This window comes from Canis lupus, chromosome 22 (genome assembly GCF_003254725.2).
Source record: "Canis lupus dingo isolate Sandy chromosome 22, ASM325472v2, whole genome shotgun sequence".
NCBI lineage: Eukaryota > Metazoa > Chordata > Mammalia > Carnivora > Canidae > Canis > Canis lupus.
In genome coordinates, this window is record NC_064264.1 from 18,825,834 (window position 1) to 18,847,398 (window position 21,565).

The following is a 21,565-nucleotide window of genomic DNA, read 5'->3' on the forward strand; positions in this document are numbered from 1 at the left end:
ATTGTCAATTATCCCTAAGTAAAGCAGAGAAAAAAAAGAACCTAGAGCTTTTATTGTATCATCTGGTTTTAGACCTTTGAAAGTCATTTAGAGGAATATAATGAACTATATAGTATTTTTTTTATTTTTCGTTCTACATTGTATCATTTGACTATACATCAGAAATTGGCAAACGTTTTATTTACAAGACCAAATAATGAATATCTATAAATATGAAGCTATGCAGTCTCTGTTATAGCTAGGTAACTCTATACTTACTTCAAAAACAAAGCAGCCATTGACAATATGTAAGTACATGAATGGGCCTGTGTTACAGTATAACTGTATATACAAAAACAGGAAACTGGCCTGTGGGCCATAATTTGCTGTCCCCTGATAAATATATATATATTCATAAATATATATAAATATATATATTTATTTATTTTCACTATATCAGTGTCTTTGGACTCTGCAGCTCTTCTTTTAACTCTGAAGATGAATGCTTATGCCTTAGGTATCAAAATAAGGCCTTTAGACTTCTACCCAAGTTATATGTGTTTAGCATTATTTTTCTTTTCCTAGCTCTAACTGCCCAACACTGACCCATTCGATTCCTTTAATTATTATGTTTTGGCTTTTTTTTTTTTTTTTTAAGCCCATCTCCTTGTTAGGAGAGATACATTGCTAGAATCCTTGAGTGTTCTTGCACATTCTTACTGTTTAAAAGCCAAAAATGCAAGGTCCTGCCTTGAGGGATAAGGTTATGTGTATGCCCAGATAAAGAGCTGGCTTGCTTAAACTTGCTATACAAGTGGTTCCAGAAGCTAAGTGTTCTCTTATGTAATAGAAATCTATGGTGTGTGCAGACATTCACAATGGGCGTCTTGCATGGTTCTTTAAGGATTATGGGGAACGGACATTAATCAACGTGAACTCAGGCTATTGCTTTTGCCGTGAATAATAAAGTGTTTGTCCGTAACCCAAGAGTCCCGTGTCTTATTTCAACATCCATGAAAGAGGAATAAGTTAGCTTTTGGAAAAAATAAAAAAAATAAAAAATAAAATCTCAGATCCTGCACAGTTCTTGACAGTTTTGGTTGCAGTGATGAGCTGCTGACCTAGACACAGCTTCCTAGAAAAGAAAGGACAAAGAATATAGATATGAGAAGACTTCCCAGAATCACATAGTGAATGTTATCAGTGATGTGTAGGGAGGGAGAAGGGCCGAGTGAGTATCTTCCGCTGTCCTGTTGTTCATACATGTTTAAGAAGCTAAGCAGGGAGAGGTAGAACTGAAATCTGCCTCCTGATAGACTGTTGTTCACTCTCCTTAGTTGCTATTTACTCTCCTTTGGGAGAGAAGAGGAAAGGAAGCTATCACAACATCGAGGCTGAGGCCACTAAAGTAAAGATAATATATGGCTGTGGCTGCTGAGTCAGAAGTTGCCCAAAGTTAAAGTCAATGTGTCAGCAGTAATGATACAGACCTTCGAATGAATTCAAAAAACAGATGTTCATTTGTAGTGCTTCAGTGTACAAGCACTTGCACCTGAGTGTGCATGCAAATTCTTACTGCAGCTAAGTCTCTCTAAATACAAATATGAGATAAGGTGTACAATATATTAGTATGCTCTTCATAGTGTATTAGTATGCTGTTTTGTATTCATAACAAAATACCACAGCCTGGATGGCTTAAATAACAGAAATTAATTTTCTCACAGTTCTGGATGTCAGAAGTCCAAGATCAAAGTATCTCAGGGTAGTTTTCAGGTGAGGCCTCTCTTTTTGGCTTAGAGATAACCATCTTTTCCCAGATTCTCACATAGCCTTTCCTTTACATGCGTGTGGAGAGAAAGACTTCTCTGTCTCTTCATATGCTTAAAAGTATACCAGTCCTATTGGATTAGTGCTCTTTCCCCCTTATGACCTCATTTAACTTCAGTTTCTCCTTAAAGGCTTTATCTCTAAAAATATAGACATACTGAGAGGCCTTCAGTACATGAATTAGGGTGGGTAGGATGGGTGGAATGAAATTCAGTCTATAACATCCAGATACAAAATCTATTTAAAAAGAAAAAAAAGAAAACACACACACACACACACACAAAAAGATTATCTGTAATTGTGCTCATTAGATAAAACACAACCCTGATTAAATTCAACTCTCTTCCAATCCCGGGCCTGGCCCTACATAGATGTATGTGGCTCGCAAAAAAAAAAAAAAAAAGGAAAAAAAGAAAGTAATAGGGGGATCCCTGGGTGGCTCAGTGGTTTAGCGCCTGCCTTTGGCCCAGTGCCTGATCCCGGAGTCCTGGGATGGAGTCCTGCGTCAGGCTCCCAGCATGGAGCCTGCTTCTCCCTCCTCCTGTGTCTCTGCCTCTCTCTCTCTCTCTATGTCTATCATAAATAAATAAATCTTTAAAAAAATGAAATTATAAAAAAATAGTATTAATAATAAATAAAATCAAAACCAAGAAACAAAAACTTCTGAAACATCAAAGCATACACACAATTACATAAGCAGTTTTCACTTTAAATTTATGATCAGTCATCTTAAGTGGATCTGTAATGCTGCCCAATACTCTATTTTCTCAGTCCATTAGCTCATTGCTTAAATATTGCCACTTATTTCTTCAAATTTTGAAATCCCTCCTAACATTTTCTTTTTCTTTGTTTTTTAAGATTTTAATTATTCATGAGAGACACAGAGACAGGGGCAGAAGCATAGGCAAAGAGAGAAGCAGGCTCTTCATGGGGAGCCCAATGTGGGACTCCATCCCAGGACCCAAGGATCATGACCTGAGTGGAAGGCAGATGTTCAACCACTGAGGCAAACAGGTGCCCCCCTCCTAACATTTTCAATTTTAGTTGACAACCTTGCTCTCTAATTTACAGAAAAATTAATTTGTTGGAAATATTTATCTGCATCTGTGATTATAAATTTGATTGCAAGTCCTGTTTGCTATTGTAGATTACAGCTCTGAGATTTTAAACGGGACCAACATCTGCAATTGTTTACTAGATTCTCTGTCCTCTTGCCTTATCCCCAGAAATGCCCCGTTTTTAAAAAAATATTTAATTATTTTTTTCTTTCTATATGGAATCCTCTTTTTCAGTGCACAAAGACAATTTCTTTTCTCTGCCTCCCCTCCAACTATCCATTTATTTCTGTAATTCCTACTTGAAAGATTTGTCTAAACTAGTCTTTAATTCATTAAAATATATTTCATCCTCAACATACTAACAAACCGCTCTGATCAAGGTCACCAATTACCTCCACTTTGTTAAAAGGAATGATAATTCTACTCTGCTATTATGCTTTTTGAACTATCTGTAAGCATTTGGGATAACCAATTAGTTTTCCTTTGTGAATAATGTATTTCTTTGACTTCCTGGGCAGCTCATTTTCTGCCTACATTTATGACTTCATTTTAGTGACCCTTCTGTTTCATCTTCATTTCTCCCAACTGTAAATGTTTGCATCACCCTAGCAATCAGCTCTGTGAAAATTTTTCTGTCCTGTCTCACTATACAGCCTCCTGGTTTTAAACTCTATCAAAGTGCTGTGACTCCAACCCTCTGAACTCCTCTGCACTTCTGATAAGTATGTCTAACTACCTATTGACAGTTCTCTTTGGATGCCCAGTAGCAATCTCAAACACAGCAGGCTCAAATCTGAACTTCTGTGATGTGTCTCCAACCCTGCCCCTCCTGCGGCCTTCAATCATCACAGCTAGTGGTGACATCATTCTCCTAATTGCACACACCTATAACTGGGTTTTACCCTTGTTTTTCTCTTTCCTTTACTCCATACATCTTGTCTGTCAGCAAATCCTATAATTGTCATCTTTAAAATATATCCAGAATTTGACCTCTTCTTATCATTCCCAATGCGGTTGCCCTTCGCCTATAAAGACTGTTTTAATCATTTTATGACTATTCTCTCTGTTTCTATTCTTACTGCCTTAAATTTCTTATCCATATAATAGCCATGTTAATCTTCCTAAAATAGAAATTAGATTTTGTGCCTCCAATGCTCTAAGCACCCTACTGGCTTCCCATTTCACTCAAAAGCAAAGCATTGTATAATTGTGATCCCCACCCCCCACATTACTTCTTAGAAAATGACATTACATTCTGGCTCAGTCTGTCTTAGTATATGGGCTTTCTTAATGTTCCTCAGACTTTCCAGTACCTAGAACAGTGCTTGCTTGATGGCTACCTCATACATTTAATCAGTGCCTTCTGTAAAACCCACCTTCTCAGTCAAGCATTTTCAGGCCATTCTACTCCCAAGCATATGTTTCTTTTTATGTAACCTCCTTTTAGTTTTATTGGAATCATATGAAACTCTTGCCTTGATGGACAAAGTGTTGTCTAAGAGAAGAAATGTTGATTGTTTATCTGTTTTGTTCCATAGTTTATCCGTAGTGCCTGGATAGAGATTTTGAACATAATAGGTGTCTAAAACTAATTTTTGAATAAATAGGTTACTATGCAACATACCAGAAAATATATAATGGTTGATACCTTTTTTAACACCAAGAATCTAAAGCCTAAAGGTAATACTGATATGTATGAAAACCCTATATAAAGAAATCTGAAAATAGTCTTGTTAGAGAAGAAAACTTGAGTTAATTTATAATGGTACTATACTTTTCTGAAATTTCAATATTAAAAACAAATATTTTCTCTAAGGTAATATAAAAGTTTCATATGATTCCAATAAAACTAAGAGGAGGTTATATTTTTGGAAGAATGTCTATTTATTTATTATTTATTTTAGAGAGCAGGCATGGGGGGGGCGGTTTGCAGAGGAAGAGGAGAGAGAAACTCAAGCGGACTCTGCTGAGTGTGGAACATGATACAGGGCTCAGGCTCATGACCAGAGATCATGACCTGAGCTGAAACCCAAAACTCAGCCACTTAACCAACTGTGCCACCCAGGTGCCCCTAATTTGGGAGAACAAACAAGAATGGCCAGTGAATTTTTTTAAGGTAGTAATAAAGATGTAAAAACACTGATTAATATTGAAATTTGTTTCAGTATCTGGGATAGTATGGTAATGGGACATGAAGTGAATGACAAATCAATGGAACAAAATTAATGTGAAATAAGATCAAATAGATGGATTTGTGAAATGTTTGATATTGATCTTTAATAGGATATGCAGCATGCTGACTGCTTAGTTCTGTTAATATATTTTTTTCATAGCAAGATTTTCTTGATGAAGGGAACAGTACATTGCACCACATTCTGGTGCACACTTTTTTTTTTTTTTGCACACTTCTTAATTTATTACATACTTACAGCAAAGAATAAATGGAACTGCTGGTTTGAATACCAGTGTCCTAGAGAACTTACTTGTTCTGCTTTGTGCTGGAGTATATTTTATGTACTTTAGCAGCTAGTTGAAGTATAATTGACACATAAAAAACTGCACAAATTTATAGCATTCGATTTGACATATGTTCACACTTGTGAAACTACCATCACAGTTAAGCTTATGGATATATCCATTACCTTTCAAATTTTCCTCATGACCCTTTGTTATATTTCCTTCATACTTCTACATCCTCAACCAGTCATTAATCTTCCTGAATAGTTTGCATTTCTTAGAAAATTATGTAAATGAAGGTCTATAGTGTATATATTCCTTTATATTTTATCTGTTTCTTTTTTACTCTGCATCGTTACTTTCAGATACAACAGGCTGTTAGGATATATCTAATATTTGTATCCTTTTATTAGTGAATACCATCTCATTTTATGCATTATTAGAGGTTGAAGGATATTTGGATTATTTCAAGTTTTTTATTATTACAAATAAAACTGCTATAAATACTGTTATCTATGTCTTTATATACACATCTGGTGGAAATGTATAATGACACACTTTGGAAAAGTTTTGCCGATTTCTTAAATATGTATTTACATACGATTTAACTATTTCATAGCCAGGTATTTACCCAAAGAAAATGAAAATATGTGTTCATGAATATCGCTTTTATTTATTCATGAGAGACACACAGAGAGAGAGAGAGAGAGGCAGACACAGCAGTGGGAGAAGCAGGCTCCATGCGGGGAGCCCGATGTGGGACTTGATCCCAGGATTCTAGGATCATGCCCTGGGTCGAATGAATATCATTTTTGATCAAAGTACACCAATTGCAAATATTTTATCTCTATAGATGCACTCATAAATGTGAATTATGATGTTGCAGCATTGTACTTAGCAGAAAATTAGAAACTCTTATGCCTATAGATAGGAATAATGTAATTTGGGATAAAAAATTGAAGAAATGTTATACATCATAATTGATGGTTTAATATATTTTTATTTCTAATGATTATCTGTAGTATTTAATTTTATTTTATTTCTTATATTTCTGTAAGATTATCTCCAACATATGTGAAAGGTTTAGCACAGTGTGTTAAATAATGAGTAAAATGATAAAACCATTTTGTTGGGTTAAAATATTATATTTTAATATTAAATGTATTATTCATTGCTTTGGTAAAAAAGATTTAGCTAGAGTGCTTACTTTTATGGATTTATAATATGGCTTCCTTATGTATAAGTTTCATTATAAAGGAATTATATTGGCATTTCATCAGCAAAACTATAAGAAAGGATGCTATAAAGAATTTCCTTCTGTGTGTATAAAATGTTAGATAGGTTGATACTAAGATGTCTCTTCATGTATTCACTGTAATATTCCAGTATTCTTCCAGTAGAATATTAATGATAGTCATTACTATTTCTATTTGTTTTATAGTTAAAAGGAACATTAACCAATAATCATAGGTTTTAAATCACTTTAGAAAGGATCTGAGAAAAATATTTACTTTCTTAATGATTTCAAGGAAGCAAGTGTTTTTAAAATGTAAGCTTTTTAAATTTTAAGTAAGCCTACTTGCTTTTTTAGAACTAATGTTTTATAATTTCAACACAAATATGATATAAATCTATGACATTTTAAAATATTTTCTATTTTAAAGCCATTTTAGATGTAAGTTTATTGGGTATAATATGTTAACACTGAGATTTTGGAGTGTAGTTTTAAATTCTATTTTACTTTGTCTTGACAATAATTTATGGAGAATATTTGTCAATGTTGGCCAATTCTAATTAGAAGACATTATTTTAAATGTTACACTTTTAATTAAATTGAAAGTAGCATGCTTATTATTTGCTTACACGGTGAAAATAGCATTTCTTCAAATAGATTGTGAGAAGATGGGCTAGCCTTTATACCAAGGCTTAGTATGAATTCATAGCTTTATAAGGGACTCTCTCAAAATCAGAAATTCAGTGTCATGCTGATATATTATGATGGAATTAACAGGAATCTGCTGAGTTACAGCACCATTAACTATAGCACCTGTTTTACTTCCTTTAAGATTTCTTTTTAACAAATAATCCTCCCATATTTTCCAACATTTATAATGCTAAAACACTGAAATAGATAACTGACTGAATTTTATTACTCTGGCCTAATTTTGGTGTTAATTATACTATTTTATAATATCAAGAAACATCTATTGATTAGCTATTTCTTCCCAGGCCATTCTGCAGCAGGTCCAGTGTCATTAGTTCCGACTTATTAATAATGTACTTTGGGTCTAAAATGGTAAAATGAGTTGGCTAAATCTATCAGTGAATTAGCTAAGCTCTGAGGTTTAGGACTCAGATAACCAGTTCACAGCCTTAGCTTGGCTAAGTCCATTAAACAGCCACACTTGCTAGGTCAAGCAAATAATACTTTCACATCAGCAGAAATTAGTTATAATAGTAGGAAAAAATAATCTCTGAAAATAGATTTGCTGGGCTCATCCATTTTTACACATTATAGACTTGCCAACTCAGACAAAACATAATGTTTGAAAATGCATGTACATGGGAACATAAACCATCATCCATCTCTAATATTTATCAGATTCCTATAATGACTTTGGTTTACAATATTTTAACATGCCAAAATGTGGAGACTTTCAAATTATGTGTAATAGTAAGTGTAACTTACCTTTAATACTCAATAAAAGTTTAAAAAATGAGATGCTGAAAGAGCATTTGGCTGATCTGTCTTTGAGGAAAGACTGTTTAAAAGTGGAAGGGAAAGAACCAAAGCGAAGTAGGAAGCACTGCACAAATAAGGAAGGTTTTTTTCATAGGAGTTTGATATTCCCAGTAGCATGTAGTTTGAAAACAACCTTTAAAAACCTCTTTATATGATAGATTTTCCAAGGGTCAGTAACCTTTCATTTGAAATGTAAATAAAAAACAGGAAACATAAATAGGTAGTTGTGATAGAAAAACATCCAGCAGAATAGCATGCAAACAATGCAGTGCTTGGAGAATACATTGTCCTCAAAATAAAATGTATAAAGAATTTATCAAAGAAATTACATGTAAATGAATAAGAATGCATGAGAAAGGAAAAACGTGGCTTTAAAAGTCTTGCAGCGCAAGCCTACTGATGATAATTACTGAAAACAGCAACGTGCAGTTTATTCTTATAAAATGTATCTACAAATGTTGCAAGAAGATGGTAGATAAGGATAAAATAATTTAGATGTGTTTCTTATAGCCAGCCACTCTGTATTTTGCAATATATGATAAATACCAAAATGGAGGGCTTGATGTTTAAAAGTAGTAACCTTTAATATATCTTATGCTATATGTACTAAAATTAATCAAATAATAACTATTTTAAGTATTTTAAAAATTTGTTTATACTTCTTTTGGGTGGGGGAGGGGCTGAGGGAGAGGGTAAGAATCTCAAACCAGTGCAGGTCTCTGTTTCACAACCCTGAGACGCTGAGATTCTGATATGAGCCAAAATCAAAGGTGAGATACTTAACCAATTGAGCCACCCTGGCACCCCTGATTATACTTTTATACACACACTTGTATTAATATATTACAAAGGAAATAGCAATCCTGAAAACACAGAGAGACATTGGTTATACCAGAAATATCCAAAATTTATATCAGAAATATCTGAAATTACTCAACTAACACCTCCCAGGTTTACTGCACTTAGAAATAGGTGAAATAGCATAATACTTTCTAGATAGAGTGTTTTTTTAATAGAAAAATATCTAAATGTTGATACATATAGCATATAACTCAACATGTAAACACATAATGAATATAAAACAATCTGTATTAAGTCGTATTTATATTACAAAAGCGAATGAGACATTCTGAGATTATGACTTTGGAGTACCACGCATCCTAATTTCTTTAATTTAGCGGAAATTCAAATGTTTAATGTCATGCAATAAAACAAGCACTTATCTTTTTTTGTGAACAATAGTAGTCAGACTTTACACATTTAGTTACATAAATGGCTCATCTGTGATTGCATATAACATTCCTCAATTCTAAGACAAAGAATGTCTCAGATTTTGAAATATCTGACATCATGAAGTTCAAAGTAAATGACATTTTAGAATTGTATCATATATAAGCAACTTGATAGCTTTAAAATAAATTTCTTTGTGGCATATAAAATAAAGATGTGTTTTTAAGAAAAGGATTTTATATTAAGGCAATACATTATCTAAGAAGACTGATGGATTAATATGCAACAAAATCAAATTTTAATTTTAAATGTAGATAAATTGAATTAAATATAGATAAATCTAAATTTAAATATTGATAAATTCAAATCAAATTTAGATAAGTATATATATTACTTAATATAACAAAGCAAAGCATAAAACATAAAGGATGTCACTTTGCTTCTGCTCTTGTTTTTCATCATTAACTCTAAGATTTCATAAGTACTTTTAAAATATAATTGAAACAATCTATTGGAGTTGCCAAATGGACTAAAATTATATGATAAAAAGGGATTGAATATAAGAAGGAACTTAATGGTCCAAGCATTGGATTTTTTAACAAAGCATTCTACATTCCTCTGTAAAAACAAAATTCTGGTTTTCTTTTTAATTGTAAAAAATAACAGGTTTATTGTAACAGAGGTTATATTTTGTCATGAGTTTTTAAAAATATTTAAATGTAATTTCTAAGAACAGAAAAATGATAAAACCATGTGAAATTATAGTTAATGATAAAAGATATGGAATATAATTCATTGACTCCATAATTCTACTTCTCCCGCCCCCCCCCCCCAGGTCTAAACACCATGAAACTAGAAATACTTTAATAGAACTATTTTTATTTTCATTTTTTATCCTATCTACAGGAGAGGAAAGTAAGACCAAAGATAATTTTCAGGAGACTATCTGAAAAATAATGTTATATTAAGCACCTGACCCAGACACACCTGCAAACTGATGAAATTAAATTATATTATTTTCTTGTAGGTCAAGAATGAAATGTCCTAAGACAGATAATGCCTGGAGTCAAATTACTGACTCTATATATTAAATCAAAAGTTTCTGCTTCTTTTGGCTTTTACTTTTTGTTTGTTTCTTTTTGCACTCTTTTCTGTTAATCTTGATTTTGACCTTTGACTATGCCTTGATACTTTCCTGTATAAGAATAGCAGAAAACACAAGTTAAATAATCTGGTCAGTGTTTCTTATTGGTCTCACAGGAAGGGGTTTTTGATTGAATGGATCTAGACTTGGTTCCCAAGGATCTGTAGTTAAAAAAGGAAATATATCAGGGTGACTGGGTGGTGCAGTCAATTAGATGAAGGACTCTTGGTTTCTGCTGGGGTGGTGATCTCGGGATTCTGGCATTGAACCCCACCTAGGGCTCCAGCTCTCAGCATGGAGTCTACTTGAGTCTCTGCCCCCTCTGCCCCATGCTCTATCTCTCTCTCTAAAATAAATATCTTTAAAAAAAAGAAAACAAGGACACATACCAAAAATAAAGGATAACAAACCACAAAAACAAAAATCAAACTCTCCAGATAACATAGATGATCAGTAAACCTTATACACCAGGACTTATATATAGCACATATAATGTCAAAGTTAAATAGTTAAACTGGCTCTTTATATACTAGAACTGTTTTTTTAAATTATTTATTTATTCATGAGAGGGAGAGACACAAGCAGAGGGAGAAGCAGGCTCCATGTAGGGAGCCTGACGTGGAACTCGATCCTAGGACTCCAGGATCACACCCTGAGCCAAAGGCAGACGCCCACTTCTGAGCCACCCACGCACCCCTAGAAGTGTCTTAAAGAGCTAAACTATGGATATAAAATTATTTAAAAATTGCTAACTGAACATGGAACTGATTTGGAAATTAGCACAATTAAAATCACTAGTCATACTAAAATATTAAATTTGAAAGTGCATAAAATATATTATTTAGAAAATACACTTTTACTTATTACAGCTTATTCTAGGAAAACAATAGTTATTTGCTATTAGGAAATCCACGGATATAATTCATCATAGCAATAGATTTGTTGAGGAATATTAAATGTTTATCTCCACAGATGCAAATGTTATTTAACATAATTTAAATTCCATTTATACTTTAAAATAAAATCAATAATTTGAGAATTTATATTTTTGAATGACTACTGGAGGCATTCTTTCAAATGTAGGGGAAAGATTTAAGTCCACTCTCTATCACTATTGATTACTTTTTGTTGTTGTTGACAGTATTAACCACACATTATTTTTAAAAAATATTGTATTTGTTTATTCATGAGAGACAGAGAGAGAGAGAAAAGCAGAGCCATAGACAGAGGGAGAAGCAGGCTCCATGCAAGGAGCCCAATGTGGGACTCAATCCCAGGACTCCAGGATCACACCCTGAGCTGAAGGCAGGTGCTTAACCCCTGCACCCAGGCGTCCCATTAACCACACACTTTGACAAAAGAAAGAAATTATTAGTGACATAATACAAAGGTAATGGGTTAGAAAATATCAGATGTATTATAAAGTAAAATCATTGTGGGAGGTTTGGAGTTACCATATATTAAAATATTTTAAAGAATTTTTGCATTAATGGAAAGAGAGGATTCCCTACTCGAAGTTCCTCATGGTCATACCTGATTTGCTCATTGGTTGATGTCCTTACTAGGAGCTGTATATCCACTTTCTGTTTGTGAGACTCTAGTTGCATAAGGAACCTTGGAATTCTAACCTTGGCATTAAAAAGTCATGCTATTTCCAGACAAAGTTGGTGGTTTTTTGGCAGTGTAGTTGTCTTATTTTTTTTTTATTTTTATTTATTTATGATAGTCACAGAGAGAGAGAGGCAGAGACATAGGCAGAGGGAGAAGCAGGCTCCATGCACTGGGAGCCTGACGTGGGATTCGATCCCGGGTCTCCAGGATCGTGCCCTGGGCCAAAGGCAGGCGCCAAACCGCTGCGCCACCCAGGGATCCCTGTCCTAAAGTGTTATTACATTTATGGTGTACCTGTCATATAAGATAATCTCTTCATCATTATGAAAGATAGATTTATTTATTTATTTATTTATTTATTTATTTATTTATTTATTTATTTATTTTTAAGGATTTTATTTGTTTATTCATGAGAGACACATGGGGCGGGGGGGAGAGACACAGGCAGAGGGAGAAGCAGGCTCCATGCAGGGAGCCTGATGTGGGCCTCGATGCTGGGACTCCAGTAGTCGATGCTGCTTCTACCCTGGGCTGAAGGCAGGCGCTAAACTGCTGAGCCACCCAGAGATCCCCATGAAAGATTTTTTGAGCGACATTTTCTCTTAGCTGGAATCAGGTGTAACCTAAATATTATATAATGTGTATCTGAATACTATGTAATATATATATTGTCCCATGCATACTTCTATTCATTTTATTAAGCATGATATAATCGTCATGACATAATGAGAATAATGGATATAATGAATATGATACATTTTATTAGCGGATATAATCCTCAAAATAACCATGTGATTACATTATCAATAGTTACTTTTTACAGATTGACAAATTGAAACTTGCAGAAATTTAGTAAATTGCAGTGGTCAAAGAATAATGGTGATTTTAAGATCCTTTATCAGGTGGCCTTAATCTCAAATTTGTAACTTTTGCTCCTAAATAAGAGTATATAAACTTGTTTTTAATTTCATAGTTTGCATGTTAGAGTGCATTTAATTTCAATTTTTTTGAAACTTATGAAAAAATACATTTGTCTAGAAATCTTCATATAGAAGGAAGATCTCTTGAGTTAACATTTGAAACTTATGAAAAAATACATTTGTCTAGAAATCTTCATATAGAAGGAAGATCTCTTGAGTTAACATTTTTAAAAGATAAAAAATAACACATGATCTTTTGGTTATTATTTAAAGTATATCTAAATGTAATGAGTCATTCCAGCATTGCTGCCTTTAACATGAGGGGAAAAAATGAAACATGACATAAGTATTGCCATTTTTCCTTCTCTTTATTAAATTTTTGGCTAGCGAGTCTGAATTATCTATGATGCTACCCAACTTTTCAATGTATAATAAGGAAATAATGTATTATTCATCTTACTAATCCATTGAAGCAGATACTAAAATAATCTTTATAATCAAAATTCTGCTCGTTTAAATTGAAACATGCTACAGACAACTTTATGATATGTGACAGTCACTCAAAATAAGAGATACAACAATAATAGCAAAAGCAGGGAACCATGGGGATGTTATTTATTTATGACACCTACAGTAAGTTAGCTCTCCTAAAGAAGAAAAGAATTCACTCCTACTTGAAACAGACATCAAAAATTCAGTATGCCTTTGGACTTCTAGGTAAATGACTTTATTCTAAATTATCAGCAAGCCTAAATTTTTTTAAAAATACATTTTATTTTGATTGGTCTATTTCTAGAATTAAAGGTGTCTACATATAATTAGCCTTTTTAACTTTTGAATATTTATAGACATTTAAAAATTTATATAGCATATAACAGCTATGACAGGGTAAGGAAAATTGGAAGAATATAGAACTTGAGTTTTTGAATTGGGATAAATCTGGCCAAATTGTTTCATATAAAAGAAATCATTATCAGAAAGCAGAAGGCAGAATACAACTAAAACAGTATAATGAAATAATATATACTGTACAATTTTACTTATATGTGGAATCTGAAAAACAAAACAAATGAATACAAAGCAAAAAGCAGAATCAGACCTATAAATACAGAGAACAAGCTGATGGTTTCCAGAGGGAAGGGAGGATCATCAGGGGATGAGCGAAAAGGATGAAGCAGTGTTGGAGAATACAGGATTTCAGTTATGAAATGAATAAATCACAGAATAAAAGGCACAGCATAGGGAATATAGTCAAGGATATTGTAATAGCATTGTATGCTGACAGATGGTAGCAGCATTTGTAGTGAGCATAACATCACATTTAGAGAAGATGAATCATCATGTTGTACACCTGAAACTAATGTAGCATCGTGTGTCAACTGTACAATAATTTAAAAATTAAGGAAAAAGAAAAGCAGAGACTGAGATTTGTCATTAACATACCAAACTTAAAGATAATAGTGAGGTATTATATATGTCGGTATTTTAATATATATTTCATATATATAATATATATTTTATAATATATTATAATATATACTTAAGGCAGCCCCGGTGGCGGAGCGGTTTAGCACCACCTGCAACCCAGGGCATGATCCTGGAGACCCTGGATCGAGTCCCATGTCAGGCTCTCTGCATGGAGCCTGCTTCTCCCTCTGCCTGTGTCTCTGCCTCTCTCTCTCTCTCTCTGTCTCTATGAATAAATAAATAAAATCTTTATTTAAAAAAAGATTTAAAAAATATATTCTATATTATATGTATTTTAATATATATTTATATATATATTAGATGTTTTGAAAGCAGACCTTTTCTTTCTAAAACGATTCTACCTAAAAAAAAATAAAAATAAAAAAAAATAAAACTATTCTACCTCTCCCTCTGCCTGCCTCTCCCCCTGCTTGTGCTCTCTATCAAATAAATAAATACAATAAAAAATAATAAAGTAAAATAAAAAATTTTAAAATAGGTTATTAAAATCTAAATAATATCCTAAATATGCAAAGCACATTTATATGTAGTATCTCTCGTGGAGCAATTAAAATTTCTGGTTGTAGAGGTGAAATGTGAGATTCATCTTCCTTAGGAGTCTTTGACAAGTAAATATGCTTTGAGAAGTAGTTGTTTCTTTACTGTTGACCTTATGACTGTAACAGATAATAAAGTCATCTTAAATACTGCATGAATACTATTATTTTTTGTCTTTTTTAAGCACCAAAACCTGTTAGTCTGATGACTCAGGTTAAGTCAATCATCAGTCAGATAAATAGTAACTTTCTTGAGATAATCTTAATTTTACACTAAACTGGACAAATTAAAATGAAATTATTTTAATACTTTAGCCTATTTTTTAAAAAGATTTTATTTATTTATTCATGGGAGACACAGAGAGAAAGACAGGCAGAGACACAGACAGAGGGAGAAGCAGGCTCTATGCAGGGAGCCTGATGCGGGACTCCATCCCGGGTCTCCAGGATCACGCCCTCGGCGGAAGGCAGTGCTAAACCACTGACTGAGCCACCCGGGCTGCCTTAGCCTATTTTTGTATTAATTTTAAATGTCAAAACAGTATTTTTTATCTACCCTCCTCTCAATAATTGCATAAAAAACTAATTCTTTTTTTAATGATTTTATTTATTTATTCATGAGAGATACAGAGAGAGGCAGAGAGAGAGGCAGAGACAGGAGAAGCAGGCTCCATGCAAGGAGCCTGATGTGGACTTGATCCCAGGACTCCAGGATCACACCCTGAGCCGAAGGCAGGCGCTCAACCACTGAGTCACTCAGGTGTCCCACATAGAAAATTAATCTTAAATAAAATGGTAAAGGAATAAAAAACTTATACACTGTTTTCTAAATTTGATGTGCCATTTTATATTCCCACTAGCAATGCGTGAGTGCCCCTTTTACTCTGGGTTCTTACCAGTCATTGACATTTCAGTTTTTTTCTCCTTTCTTAATAGTTGTCTAGTGCTATCTCATTGTGATATCACTTTACCTTTCCTGAATAGCTAGTGATGTTATGCACATTATTTCACGTATATATTTGCAATCTGCATGTCCTCTTCAAAGTAGTTATCTATTTAATCTTCCCCATTTTTCAAGTTTTTTTTATTGTTGCATTATGAATTTTTCTTTTTATAGTCTGATTATAAGTCCTTTGTCATCAGGTCATTTGAAAACATTTTCTCCCATTCTTTAGCTTGTCTTTCTCTGCTCTTAGCATCATATTTTTCAGTTTTTGCTTTAAATGTTGATGCAATTTATCATCATGATGGTGATTTATATTTTTTTCCTTTTAAAGCATGGCTTTGATATTATATCTAGTAACCTGTTGCTAAATCAAATATTAAACATCTTAAATATATTTTATGTTTTCTTTTAAAACTTTAATACTTTTATTTGTTACTCTTAGTGATAATAGTCAATTTCTGTGCAAGGTTGAGGTATAAATTGAGGTTCAGCTTACATTATCAATGTCTAATTGAAGAAACAATTCTTGCTTTTTCATTTTTTTCAAAAACGTATTGCTCATATTTGCATAATATCATTCTTTATCCTGGTAATTTTCCTGGTTCTTTTTTTTTTTAATTTTCCTGGTTCTAAAGTATATTTTGTATGATACTAATATGTCCATTATAGCATTCTTTTGATTAGCAATTGCACAGTGTATCTTTTCCCATCTTTTGCTTTTAATCCATTGATACTTCTTTAATTAAGTTTGGTTTCCGGCAGGCAATATATAATTCTTATATTTTTATCTGATCTCATAAAGAATCTCTATTTTGTAATTGATGTGTTCTAGTAATTTGCATTATATTTAATTCTAATTTTGATTTATTTGCTATTTTGATATTTTTATACTTTTGCTTAGGGATTACTGTCTGCATATCTAATTCTTCATAGGCTATGTAGAGGTATCACTTTACTGATTTCAAATAAAACTTAGAAGCCTTACAATAATATTGTTCCCTTTACCCTTCTGTTAATGGTTTAGTGTTAATATTATGTTATTGTTCTCACCTGTATTATATCTGCACACATTATAATTCTTCAAACAGTGATATGACTTTTATTTTTTAATTTAGTCTCAAGTATTCACCCTTATATTTACCAGTTTTGCTGTTCTTCCTTTGTTTCTGAAATTTCAGATTCTTAATCAGGTATAATTACCTTCAGCCTAAAAAAAATCTTTCTTAAAAAAAAAAATCTTTCTTTTGCATTTCTTATGGAACAGGTCAGCTGTCCATAAATTCTTGTAGTTTTCCTAAATCTGCAAAGGTCTTTATTTTACTTTATTCATTGTGATATGATAGCTGCTCATAAAATTCTGAGTTCCTTATGCTTTGATTTAGCAGTTTGACTATGATGTTACTGGGCATTGTTTTCCTTGAGTTTATCTCTCCATTCCAGATTTTCTGTCATTCTCAAACTCCCATGGCCCTTTTCCTGGTCCAGTGGCTAGAAAATGAAGGTTCTTTCTCCACCTACCTTAATGTTCTATAGCTTCTTGCAACTGAGACAAGTAATGAGGTGGTAGGAGAAAAGAGAGAAAAAAAATACTAGAGATTTCTCTTATGCTCTTTAAAGGGACCCCTTTACCAGTCCCTCTGCACAAAATAATGGGCTCTGAGTAAATTTTTTAATGGAGATATAATTGATATATAACATAATTTTAAGGTAAACAATGTATAATAAATAATAATAATAAATAATAAATAATAAACTTGACACATTTATATACCCTTGCCCTTGGGCCTATGCTTTACCCTGGCCTGGTTTGAGAAGAAAGATTTCTCTCCCACACTCCCCTGCATGCAGACTCTCTTTCATATTCCTCTACATGGGAAGTATAATCTATCTTTCTGATTTTTTGCTGTCTGCATTTACTGGCCAGTTTCAGGATTTGGCCTATTCACAGGTGAAAATTAGAAGATGAACAAGGGGGATAATGGGGAACAAGAAAAAAGACAATGTGAGTTTACCAAAATACAGGTTCCTCAGTTTTGCATTTTCTTCTATCTACCTGTTATGCTTTGGTTTTTAGAGTCCTCAAGGGGTTGCTTGTTGTTCTGTCTAGACCTTTAGATGTAATCAGAGAGAGAGAGAGAGGCTGATGTAGATTCACTCTATCTTATTTAGCCAGGAAGTCAAATCAGTGTCTTTTGATCTGAGATTTGTTAAAGAGCAGGGGGAAGTAATTAGAATAGTTTTGAATTAAAAAAAAAAAGAATAGTTTTGAATTGATTAAAATTTAAGAATATCAAACAAACATATTTATTTTTATTATCTTTAATGAAGTGAAAAGCAAATCTTTATGTTACTCAGTGGCCATACCAGCAAACTCATAAATAATTTACATGTAAAATACATCTTATGGGTTTTGGTGCTCTAAATTTGGAAACTTTGTTATCAGAGGAGAGAAGATACTGGATATACATCCTTAGAATCAAAAGACAGATGATGTATAGACAATATTTTCAAAAATTACAGCAGCAAATAACAGTTTTTAGGAACTTCTATTAAATAATTAAAAACTAATGTAGAAATTTAATATAACACTATCAGGATGAAATACAAATTGTAGTGGGCACAGGATAACTTAGCCATTTTATAGAAGGAAACTCAAATTCTTAATTTGTTTCCTGTTGTGTATCATTCATGTGAAAAAATGCAGTTTTTTTGTTCTTCTTGTTTTTTATGACACAACCTCTAAATATGTGGTTAGACATACACCAAAGTATTCTTATAAATACAGATGATATGCTTAAAATACCCCACTTTTAAATATAATTAGCTTCATTTGTATAATATGTAGAGAATATATGTATCATATATTTTATCTCAACAAATTGGAATATTTTCCTTAGAAAACAGAAATATCATATTTCTTTTCTGTGCATTCATATATCATTATAACTGTTTTACCTAGCAAAACCTCAAACGTATTAAATACTACCTTAACCAGAATAACCAATTTTTGTTTATAACACAAGAAAAACAGAAAGTAGAAAATCCGGTTTGAAATGTTCACCCCATGAACACAGATTTCATACTTACCAAACATAAATCAAATCTAGAAATATTAACATCATCTAAATATATTTTAATTTCCTATTATTACATTCTATAATTTGTAAGAATAAGAGGTAAGGATAAATTAAAGAAATGTAAAATGACCAACATTTTATATTTTTACTTTCTCAGAAATACTCCAGGTTTTTGCAGATTGATGATTACTTAATACAATTTAATGGTATTCTAATATTTTAAAGTTAGCTAAGGATCTTTATATTAATCATAAAACCAATGAAAAAATATAAAAATAAAAAACTACTGAGAAATAAAACCCTAATCTTGTAAACAACAACCAGATTATAGTATTACATCATTTTAACATGGTGGTAAAAATCAGGAAGACAGAGCTATTTTATTTATTTATTTATTTATTTATTTATTTATTTATTTATTTATTTATTGTAGACATAGAGAGAGAGAGAGGCAGAGACACAGGAGGAGGTAGAAGCAGGCCCATGCCGGAGCCTGACGTGAGACTCTATCCCGGGACTCCAGGATCGCGCCCTGGGCCAAAGGCAGGCGCTAAACCGCTAAGCCATCCAGGGATCCCCAAGACAGAGCTATTTTAAATAAGAATTATTAAATAGGCATAATTAGTTCAAAGATTTACCCTGATAGGTATATTACATAAACTTCTTAACATTAATTTTTATCTCTATCTTTTAAAAACTTTTAAATCTTTTCTAAGTTGTCTGTGTGTGTATAAATGGATAACCTATAGCTTTTTGTCTATTTAACCTTCTAAGACCATATTTAAATCTACTTCTCAACTAGTTTTAGAAAAAACAAACAAAAACAAAATGTTATTCATATTTAAGTATTAAAAAGTTTCTTTTTTTCTTTTTTATTTAACTTGGGCTAGATATTCCTAGAATGATGACATTTCTAAAATAAATTACATATTATAATAAATTCATCTTTAAAATTGCCTGACTAGGAAAGGCTTATATGCAGGAAACCCATTTTGAAACATAGAATCAGATTGACAGAAAGCCACAATAACCATTTTAAGCAATAATTCAAGTCCCTGACAATTCTGATGATTCAATTCAAGACCATATGATTAGAAAGAATGGAGGAGGGATGTCCTAAATTTAACAAACATTCTTAAAGACAAATAAGGCAGAAATTCTTTTCACGAGGACTTACCCATTGTTTCAATATGTCCTTTGTGATCAGCAGAGTAGTGTCTCCCTTAAAGATTCCACAAGCTAATCTTTGGAAATTGTGAATATGTGACCTGTCATGGCAAGGCAGACTTTATAGATGTGATCAAGTTGAGGATTTTACTTTATTATTTTTTTAAGATTTATTTATTTATTGTAGAGAGAGAGTTTCAGTGGAGGGAGGGGCAGAGGGAAAGGGAGAGAGAGAATCTCAAGGAGACTCCCCTCTTGAGTGCAGAGCTTACAAGCAGGGCTTGATCCCATGACTCTGAGAACATGACCTGCTAAACTCAGGGGTTGGACACTTAATAGACTGAGCCACCCAAGGATTTTAATATGAGGCCCACTGTAATCACAAGGATCTTTATAAGTGGAAGACCAGAAGAGGGAGAGTTAGCCAAAAAGAAGATATAATGGCTGAGCAGATTTTGAAGTTACATGACTGCTTTGACTTTGAAGATGGAAGGACCTTGAGTCAAGGAGTAAAGTCAATCTCCAGAAATTAGAAAAGGCAAGAACCTCCCAAAGTAAGACTGACCTACCAACACAATGATTTTAGCCCCATAAAGTACATTTCAGACTTCTTACCTTCAGAACTGTAAGAAAATAAATTTATATTGTTTTAATTTAAATTTAAGCCATGGGGTTTGTGATTAATTCGTTAGAACACAAATAGGAAACTAATAAAACTATCAAATGAACATTATTTCTAGTCAGAAAGCATGAGAAATTGGCTAATGATAGGTCAGAAGAGAAGTATCACTTGTGCGTATCTAACATCCTTAACCCTAAAGCAAAGACATCTTAAGCGTAGATTTTAGAAATCTGGAGCCTCCTGGCATATGGAATGTGAGCATAGGAAATTTATTCTGTATTCATCTCACAATTTGGGGGATATATTTGGTATGATTATTTTTCAGGCAACTTGAGAAAGATAATATCTTTATGTCACTCAGGATAGAACATGCTGAAGAGCCAAGCATCTGTATCCTATATGTCTGTGGATCAGGCTAAGGCTTTGCTGAGGCAGCTGCCTGAGTATAACAGTTGAAAGCAAATTTGTGTATATGCAGGGAAGAATTCACTGTGCTCCTCTGATTACACTAAAAGCAAATGTGAACAGCTGAAATGTAAAGAAAGCAGAACTTGGGTTGCCTGAGGAGAGTGGTGATATTTTGGTGGCATATTACTAGTGAGTGTCCTTTGGATCTTTCAAAGGACAGCTTCCGACACACCCACATTCAAATTCTTGGAAATAGAATATGGCCTGTTTAACAGTTTCGTGTGGCAATGTATACTTTGGACAGCATAATATTTACTCAAGTACAGATCTGCCGTTGAAGCGGAAGAGCTAG

General features: G+C 32.9%; 1 long non-coding RNA gene across 1 annotated transcript in view; it reads left to right on the forward strand.

Moving 5' to 3' along the window:
* The first annotated feature begins 2,670 nt into the window (after positions 1 to 2,670).
* Positions 2,671 to 21,565, forward strand: part of LOC125753335 (uncharacterized) — a 145,326-nt gene continuing 126,431 nt past the window's right edge. The window contains exon 1 of the long non-coding RNA XR_007404909.1: positions 2,671 to 2,820. This is a non-coding gene — a long non-coding RNA (uncharacterized LOC125753335). The remainder of the gene's footprint in view (positions 2,821 to 21,565) is intronic.